General features: G+C 40.0%; 1 long non-coding RNA gene across 1 annotated transcript; it reads left to right on the forward strand.

The window, feature by feature from the left end:
- The first annotated feature begins 487 nt into the window (after positions 1–487).
- On the forward strand, positions 488–8,907 carry LOC121281838. Its single transcript, XR_005943958.1, has 3 exons — positions 488–515; positions 1,116–1,289; positions 8,705–8,907. It is a non-coding gene; the product is annotated as an uncharacterized LOC121281838 (long non-coding RNA).
- Positions 8,908–9,518: the final 611 nt, after the last annotated feature.

Below are 9,518 nucleotides of genomic sequence, written 5' to 3' on the forward strand. Positions count from 1 at the left end.
TCCAAAATCCCACAAAATGTTACCTTGGCTGATTGCCATATACAAGGATTTGGTCAGGACCAAAGTCCTATGAAGTTATTGCACACAAAGGCGCAATGGTAAGGCATAACCAAGGGTAAACCAGATCCATTCCAGCTCCTCAACTTCTGTACAGTCCTTTTGCATTTAGACAAGATCCCAAATGCAACCAGGAACACAGACCATTGAACAATAAAGAAACCTCCAGACAAGGTTACCATCACAAAATCTGAATGTACCAGCAGATTAACCTTAAGCTTTAGAGACTCAGATTCATCAACTGCATATACTTATGTAATGTAACTAAACAGAAATGTGTATTGTAAATACTTCTTTGGGAATGGGGATGAGGGAAGTGTATTTAAAAAGAAAATGGGATGTTGTAAGATGCCCTTAAGGGATATTAGCATGACATCACTAGAAGGGAAATGTGTCATGTGATCCAAACTTAGTTTCACTTTTGCTTTGAGGAGAACACACACACAGCTCTGATGCCTGTAAGTTATATATGTATGTACAACCATTCTCATATGCCTAGTCTTAATAAATGAACCCACAACAGGTTTATGAAATCCCTTAAGAGCGATCGGTATCTTGTACATTAAATAACCCCAAGGTATTTATCATTCTAATAACATGACAGGATGTGCAGGATAATCGTGGGCAGAGGGATAGTCAGAAGGTGGGAATACTCTGGGGTCAGGTTTAGTTGGGGGATGGGTGGTAGTCTTAGGGCTTATGAGATAGTTGGGAAGTAGGAGGCCAAGTCGGGGGTCCTGTGGGGGTTAAGAAGGTGGTGGGGTAGTCAGGGGTTGGGGTGGGGGCGTGTAATTAGAGGGATCAGTGGGGGGTAGTTGGTAGGGGATCAAGTCAGGGGTTGTGGGCTGGGATGTGATCCAGGGTCAAGAGGGTATCGGAGGGGGGGGGGGGGGGGGGGGGGGCGGGGTGTGGGATGAGTCAGGGGTCCAGTGGGGACTCAGTGGGGAGTCATTGGTTACCCAGGAGTTAAAACTGGTTTTAGTCCTTCTAACTTTTCTTGGGTAATTATTCTGCTGAGTGAGTTGGAGCTATCTAAAGTCTTCGATTTTTAATTGCAGTGTCACAGAGTTCCAGGTGCAGGGTAATTGCCCAATGGAAGGTGGAATTTCCTGGGAAATTTCCATGCTGTCCTTGTGTTGTGACTTCTGAGAGGTCCTCCAGCACATTCTCTGGAGGACCCCTAGGTACCTCTGGATAACGGAAGATCTAGGCCATTATTTGTTACGACCCAGGTAGGAACCAGTAACTTTTTGTTTAAGGTAGATAATGTTGGAAATTCGAGTTGCCCACTAGGAGAATAAAGCCACAAGATTCCACAATTTTAACCCAACAAAATAAATGTTAACACACAAAGTCAGAAAAGTAATCTACTATATCTAGCATACGCTCACATTCAGAATTAACAGAAGTTAAATACGGATTAACAGGCAACAATGGTCAAACACATCATTCCACACATTAAATGGCAAATATGACCACGTTAGGTCCCAAACAGATGTCAGTGACCACTATGAGTCATAATATGTTGTTAAAATTTTGTCTCCCTCATGAGGGATTTCAACTCTTCACTTTCAAAGATTTAGCCTCTCAATTCTCACAAAAACCACTCTGACTCAGATTGCCTCAATGGCTGCTCTCCTCCCAATAGTTCAATCTCTTCTCCTGAGATTGTGTTCCACAGGATTCACAAAGCTGCACTCCAGCCTCTAATTTCTAGCATATTTTCAACTCTTTTCTAAAATGTTAGCTGGCACTGCCCCTAGGTTTATCCAAACTCCATTTTCATGGCTGCACCAAATTATAAATTACTCCCAAAGTTTCTCTGAGCCTTAATTGCCTGGCATGGAATCAGTGACCTTCCACCACCTTCTTAGCTCCCAGGACTTCTGAGTCCTAACTGCCTGGAGCCTGCTAACAGCAGCACCCTTCCAAAAACAGCCTCTTCTCCTGCTGCTAAACACTGAAATAAATTGCAACCAGAGTACCTTCTTAAGCTCTGCATATCTCCATGATATGCTTTTCAGGGTTCAATAAATGCTTTTAAACTAATTTTAACTCACAAAACAAAATACCTCTCAGGACTGCACTTCTTTTTAAACAGTGTAGACATCACATATCCAGTTCTCCAGCAAATTAAGCCTATCTGGCATTTTATGGCTCAATCTCTTCAATTCTAACTCTTTAAAACAAACAGGGGTAACCTTCTGCACTGTAATTTTCTTTCGGGTGTTTTGGCAATCTCTAAACCCTAGCGTTTTAATTACCTTACCTTCACAACAATAATCTTCCCAGAACTAAACATTACCTCTCAAATATTACCATGAACCCAAAAATCATCACATGTTACTCCATGATTCTATGGGCAGAATTTTGCCCTTGATGGGCGGGTGGGCCCCACTGGCTCGACGGTGGGCGGGCAGCAAATCGCCGCTGCAGAAACGGGCTCCACCGCCATTTTGAGTGGGCAGGCCAATTAAGTTAATTAAGGCCAAAAGTAATCTACCGTATCTATCATACTCACATTCAGAATTAACAGAAGGTAAATACGAATTAACAGGCAACAATGGTCAAACACATCATTCCACACATTAAATGGTAAATGTGACCAAGGTAGGTTCCACCCAAGTGTCAATGACCACCATGAGTCATAATATCAATCTCTTCAATTCTAACTCTTTAAAACAAACAGGGGTAACCTTCTGAACTGCTATTTTCTTTCGGGTGTTTTGGCAATCTCTAAACCCTAGCATTTTAATTACCTTACCTTCACAACAATAATCTTCCCAGAATTAAACATTACCCAACGGGAAGTGTTATGCGCTTCCTGTGTGTGGGGGGAGGAATTCCCCAACTGTCACAGTAAGCGTGTCTCAGGGAGAGCGCTGAAAGTTTTATAAACTTAAAAAATAGAAAAATAAAAAAATTATTAACATGTCTCCCTCATGTAACAATGTCACACGAGATGGGATATATTAATAAATATCACATAAAGTTTATTAAAGCTTTTTAAAACAGACATGAAACCTCATCCCGCCTGTGGAAGAGCTTTCCTGTATTATCAGAAGCCCGCTGGGGCTCCTGGCTTGCCCACCAGCCTTAAGGTTGGATGGACAAGGCCTTTAATTGGCTTAATTATCCTGTCAATGGCCTCAATTGGCCATTGACAGGTTGGTGGGCGGACAGCTCATTTCGCTGTCCGCCCGCCTTCCTGAATATTAAAATGGGGTGGGATGACATCAGGGGATTCCCCCAACGTCATCCCGCGTCATTTTCGTGTCGGCAAGTGGGACCCACCCCCAGCTCGCCAACAGAAAAATTCTGGCCTATGTAACAGGCTGGCAAACAGCAACAAAACAAAAGAATATTTACTGACTGAAGGAGACATAGCTCAATTCAAACTGAGATCCACTACTTCCTGGAGACTAATTTAGAGACCAGCTACAAGACAAATATTTTCCTAGTTTGCATTAAAATCAAGCCACTCCCTATCCTGGTTTGGAAAAGGGTGGCCAATTCACTGTCATGAGGGTAGAATTTCTGGAACCCCATCCTGAACAGCACTGTGGGAGCACCATCACCACACAGACTGCAGTGGTTCAAGAAGGCAGTTCACCACTCACTCCTCAAGTGCATCTAGAGATTGAGAATAATTAGTGACACACACATCCTGAGAATAATCTTTTTAAAAAGCTTTCTGAAATGATCCATATAAATGTTCTGGCCATTGAATTTAATATTAAGAACTGCCTCAGCCTGGTATTTCCTCAAAGTTGACTCCACTCGGGTGTCACAATATGATTAGCAGTGTAGAAATGAGGTTATACCCAAAATCCCAATGAATTTAGTGTCAGAGCAAGAGGGTCCTTGATAAAATTCTGACCTTTGATTTCAGAAGTTTACAGATGCATGGGCATCAATATTAACAATCAGATGCAGAGGATCGAATGGCAAAGTGGAAAATATGCAGCTATCACTTTTTTTTACGTCAGCAGGTGTTGAATTTCTGAGCATCCCACCATGGAGAGAGAGGGGATGCTTACTTAACATATTTGTAGAAAGTTCCCACAGTGCAATTGGGATCCTAATTTAACAGTAATTGTTACTGGATAGGATTCCTTTAGGTGAGGGAAACGTGGTAGTGACTGGAGGTATAAGCTAACCCCACCCTTGGTTGGCCAGGGAGCAAGAGTGCTTTTCCTAGTCTCTTAAGGAAGCAGTCCTAATTGCAGACCAGTCCCAAGCCTTTTATATCGCAGGTCTCTCCAGCATCCCCGTCTCTGGGTTATCTGACCCACCCGATCACGGGCTTCTCTCCTCTCCCAAATGGGGGCTTCTCCCCCACCCCCACCCCTCCAGATCATGGGCCTTTTCCCCCCTCATCATAGACCTCTTTGACCTTCTGATTTCCAGGGACTATTGCCACAATATCCCCGACTGTGGCTTCCTGCTATTGTTATTTTCTCTTGCCCAACAATCATGCTGCCCAATAGCTCAGCTACTAGGCTGCAAACAAGGCTAAAAACACTTCCCCAAGACCTGCTATTAAGATCGGTTGGACCTCCATATCCTCGGCTTTGCTTGGCTCTTTAGCCATTTCTGGCCTCACCCACTCTCTCCCTCCCTTTCCACTAATATTCTGCTCACCCATTGAGTTACTATAGCATCTTAGTGCTGGGTGAAAATCATAAAGTGGGGCTTGAACCTACAATCTTCTGATTCAGAGGCAAGGTGCTATCAATGAGCCAGTTTGATGTAGTGGAGAGGCTTGTGTGCTCTGCCAATCCCTTGTACAATGTTGTTGGGAGCTCTAGCCACCAATGGCAGCAAGGTTAGGGAAAGGTGCCATACAAAATGGGATCCAAAAGATCCTGAATGGCAGAACTGGTGAAGGAAGACTTTGTTTCCCACCAGCTGCAAAGACAGAAAAAGGCTGCAGTGGCAAGGTAGTCCTGGTCATTGTGTTCAACACATCACCAAGTTCTGACCACCAACCCATCAAGATTGTGTGGCACCCTAAATGATGGCATCCTAAGTTCCCAGGTTAAACAAAGTCAGGTGAAGACTCCTACCAGGGTCTATAGAAAGAAAAATCCTGCACTCTGGATCCCACTACCGTGTGGGACATCTTGCCCATGTCCAAATATCTGTGGGTTGAGAATCAAACTGTTCAGTCACATGAGCCCCCATGGCAGAAACTTATGACTGTGAGTAAATGTCATCCTCAAACTGAGGGACAGCCAATGATGATCATGGATAGGATTGTTAGACAGTCCTCAGAAAGTGGAATAGGCCTCATCAGTGGCCTACTGGATGTATTTTTAATTAGACTCCAACTCAAAAGACAATTAATTGAATGTACATAGAGCCCAATGAATATATGGACCTGATGCATTTTCATAAGGGATCAAGAGGGACCATTGTCCATTCCATTTCACAGGATTTCTCATCTTAATCTTGCCACCACCAATGACTGCAATGGTAAAATATTAACCCTTTCATTCTGTCACAAAACTATCATATATTTTATAATATTGTTGTGGGATGTTGTAAAGTAGACGTGCATGTGTGTGTGTGAGTGTGTGTGTGGCTGGTTAGAGCCAGATAGGTTGCAAGGTTTAAATTCTCAAAAGAAGTGGAAAAAATAAATTTTAATTACTAATAGGCAAGATAATTAAAAGGGAATTTGCATTTTTAGATAAGGGGAAAAGTTGTTGGATTTTCAGAGAGACATGATATGGTTTATACGACTGGCAAGATAAATAGGGCAAGGTTATTACATTGATTTTTCCCAAAAGTGCTGACCATAATGACAACATAAATATATTATGGGAAAAGTAAATTCCAAAGGCATGGGAGAACAATGGGATTTACAAATCAAAGAAGGAGAAATATATTTAAAGAAGGATGGAGCGCTATGTAGGTGTGGCTGTGTGAGATCTGAAAGGTACAGCATGTGAAACAGATTTGGGGAAAAACCTCTAGCCATTTTGCAGAAGTCTGCTGTTACAGTAACCAAAGATGTGTTAAAAGCCTTTGGAATTCCACTGTCGAATAGGTGCTTGTGGTAACCTTACCGAGTTGTCTCTATAAATTTAAAATCTATTTTGGACTGTTCTCTTAAAAGGGTGTAGTTGGGAGTTTGGATAAGCAGGAGTTTTGGAAATTGTTATAATATTAAGTAACTGTGTAACTGTAATCTTGTGTATGTGTTTTATTCTTTTCTTTTGTTAATAAATGTTTTAATTCAATTTTTTAAAGCTCTAAAGGTGTTAGCAGACTCATTCGTTCTGAAATCAGTGCACAAACATTCTCGTAATAAATACAAATTGCAAAACTGTTGTGATAGCATGGCCAAGTTTCCCTTGTGGATTTAGTCAGCCTGGCAAATGCCATCTGCCCTATCATAACAACTTTCTTAGGAATATAACAACCACAAGCAAATTTTAAAATGCAAGTCATATCAGGAATAAGAAAGACAAACAAGGCAACAGAAAATAGGGTTGAGTTGAGTGTTGTTCTTCATATGGATAACTAGGCATAAATGAGCAAACACATGTCTTATTGGTAAATAATTCATGACAGGTTACAATATTCAGGTGCAATGAAGTAATATAGTTGTTGATACAAATCAAATATACACACAACAAAAGCACAGTGGTTTTTAATGATATTTGGCCATGATAAGGTTGCAGTATGATTAGTTTTGTCCTTTTTGTCCCTGTAAGTTTACAAAATGTCAATCAGCTATCTTTCATTAATCCACTATCCAGACTGATTCTAAAGTTTCTAAGTGAAGTCTTCATAAAAGGTCTATATACAAGCCAAAACCCAAATTTTAAAGGAGCATCAAATGCTACTATCCAGATTTCTCATACCAAATGACATTTATTTTAGTGTAAATGCCATTGAGCTAAGACATGGGTCAGAAACCATTGCAGTGACTGAACAATGCACTTTGAATCTCACTTTGCATCTCTGGCTGTGAAGAAAGAAAGAAAGAAAAACATTCCTTCTCATTCTAAAAATGTGTTTTTCTTCTCAAAAATCAATACATTTACAAACATTCAAGCTTTTTATTAATCGATAGAAGTGCATGAAACTTTCAGGAGTCCTTCAGGATTCTTATGATGATGTAGGGAGGAAGCCATCTCAAATGTTGCTAAAATGGCCAGGTTCACTTATGAATGTGAAAATGAAGGAAATTAATGATAGAGATGGTTCATGAAAAGGTCGCAGAGTAACTTCCTCTTTTGTGTTTAGAACACAAGAGCTGCTACAGAGTCACCTCAATATTTTCTATTAATTGAAGAGGTCTGCACAGAGTACAGCTCTACACAATGTAAACTCATTGATCTGTTCCTCAGATCAGTCTGGTGATTTCTGGATTTTATCCCAACACTTTCAACTTCTGTTCATAGATACAGGGCAGCATTCAGAAGGACAGAGGTTTAGATGAACTGAAAGTTGCACATGTAAGGATGCAATGAATGAAATGTGTCCACAGTCATACTTTATAATTAAGTGCCTTATAACACACCAGAAAATATGAGGGATCATATTCCTCTGTTTACTTCCAAAGCTGGTAATCCCAGTCCCACATCTGATTTTAGACTTGGTAAAAGTGCCAGCTATGGATGTGATACAAAAGAGCAAAGAATTTAGTCCTTTGGGACATGCCTAAAAAATGATAACCAAGGTGGCCAAGCTGGCAGTGGATACTGTAACAATGCAAACAAGTGCCTGTGTGAATCAGAAGGTACCAGGTCTATAGGACTACAGTTATGTGAAGGGACTAGAAAAGCTGCAGTTGAAACAGAAAATGCTGGGAATATTCAACAGGTCAGGCAACATCACAGCATCTGTGAAGGGCAAAACAGAGGCTGAGCCAATTCAAAGACTGGGACCTTTCCCCAGAACTGGAATATGTTAGCGATGTAACAGTTTTTAAGTGAGTTCAAGGCAGGGAAAGGGGAGGGGGGAAGGAGCAAAAGGAAGGTCTGTGTAAGCAAGAGAGATTAGATGACAAAACGAATAACGATGGAAGGCAAAAGCAGATGTTATTGGGACAAATAAACAAGCAAGGAAGGAGGTATAAATGGGAATAGCAAAATCAAAACCAATCCAGCTGCTATCGAAATAATGGGGATCTCAATTATGATCTAAAATTGTAGAACTTTATGTTGATTCTGGAAAGCTGTATAATGTCTAATCAAGCTTATGAGAATCTCCTTTAGGACTGTATGGTTGCTGAGAACAAAGTGGAAGTGAGGCAGAAAATTTTAAAAATACAGCCTGGAGAAGCTGGGATTGTTCTCTTAAGAGCACGGAAGGTTTGATAGATGTGTTGAAACTCATGAATAGTTTTGATAGAGTGAAAAAGGAGTAACTGTTTGCAGTAGCAGAAGGATTGGTAACCGAGAGGCATAGATTTATGAAACGACTAGAAGTGACATGAGGAAAAAGGAATTTACACAGTGACTTGTTATTACATAGATAGTTCCATTTTTGTTAATGCTTCCATGTAATTATTAATAAACATTGCAACAATAGAAATTGGAGAAACTGCATAAATGACAGGAGATGCCCAGCAGTGAAATCAATCTAAACAAGAAACCTTAAATAGTCCTTTTTTTTGTCCTGAACTCAGAATAAGTTTCAACCGTCTGACAAAACTAGTTGAAGAAGCTCTGTGAAAAGAAAAGACAAGATGAAATTGTACAAATGGTTTCGTGGAGCCAGGACCCTCAAAATCATCCCTCATGCTTTTTTTCAAAACAGCATTTGAATAAATATGAAATATTTAATAGCTGCTATAATGGTCATAAATGAATTTGCACAACTATTATTATCTAAGCAAAACCATTAAAACTATGTCTTTGAGAAAACCAATCTATAATGGTTGTGCCTTAAAATGAATTGTTTCCAGTGACTAAATCTATGATGAATTTATGTATTAATGTATATCCCATCATTTAAAAATGGGACTATTATGAGATACTGGGTAAGTTTTAATTAAACCTTGAAACTGATAACATTAAATGCTTATGTCTATGTATTACAAGCTGCAGAAGAAATAAATTGATTTCAAAAGTAGCTATGGGCTATCCTACACCCAGTGGATGTTTAAAATTTCTATTTAAAAATGTGGCAGGCTAAATTACATTAATGAAATTAACAAACGCCAAATATGAAAAATATGAACAAATATGAGCACTGATCAAAGAAAATGCATTCATACAGTATTATGGAGTATGGCACAGAATTAAGACAGGTTAGCCTCAAATTTCCAGGTCGTACGTTTGCCGTACTCATGCAGAAATTATCGTGGGGTTCTAAGTTAAATTTGCTGATCCCCAAATTTCTTGAGGATCGCATTAGAATATGTCAAAATATAAAAATTGCATTAAGCAAGTTGTAATCAGCATAAAGAATTGGAGCCTCAGGATAGCTTGGGACATACA

The sequence above is a fragment of the Carcharodon carcharias genome, chromosome 9 (assembly GCF_017639515.1).
Source record: "Carcharodon carcharias isolate sCarCar2 chromosome 9, sCarCar2.pri, whole genome shotgun sequence".
Lineage (NCBI taxonomy): Eukaryota > Metazoa > Chordata > Chondrichthyes > Lamniformes > Lamnidae > Carcharodon > Carcharodon carcharias.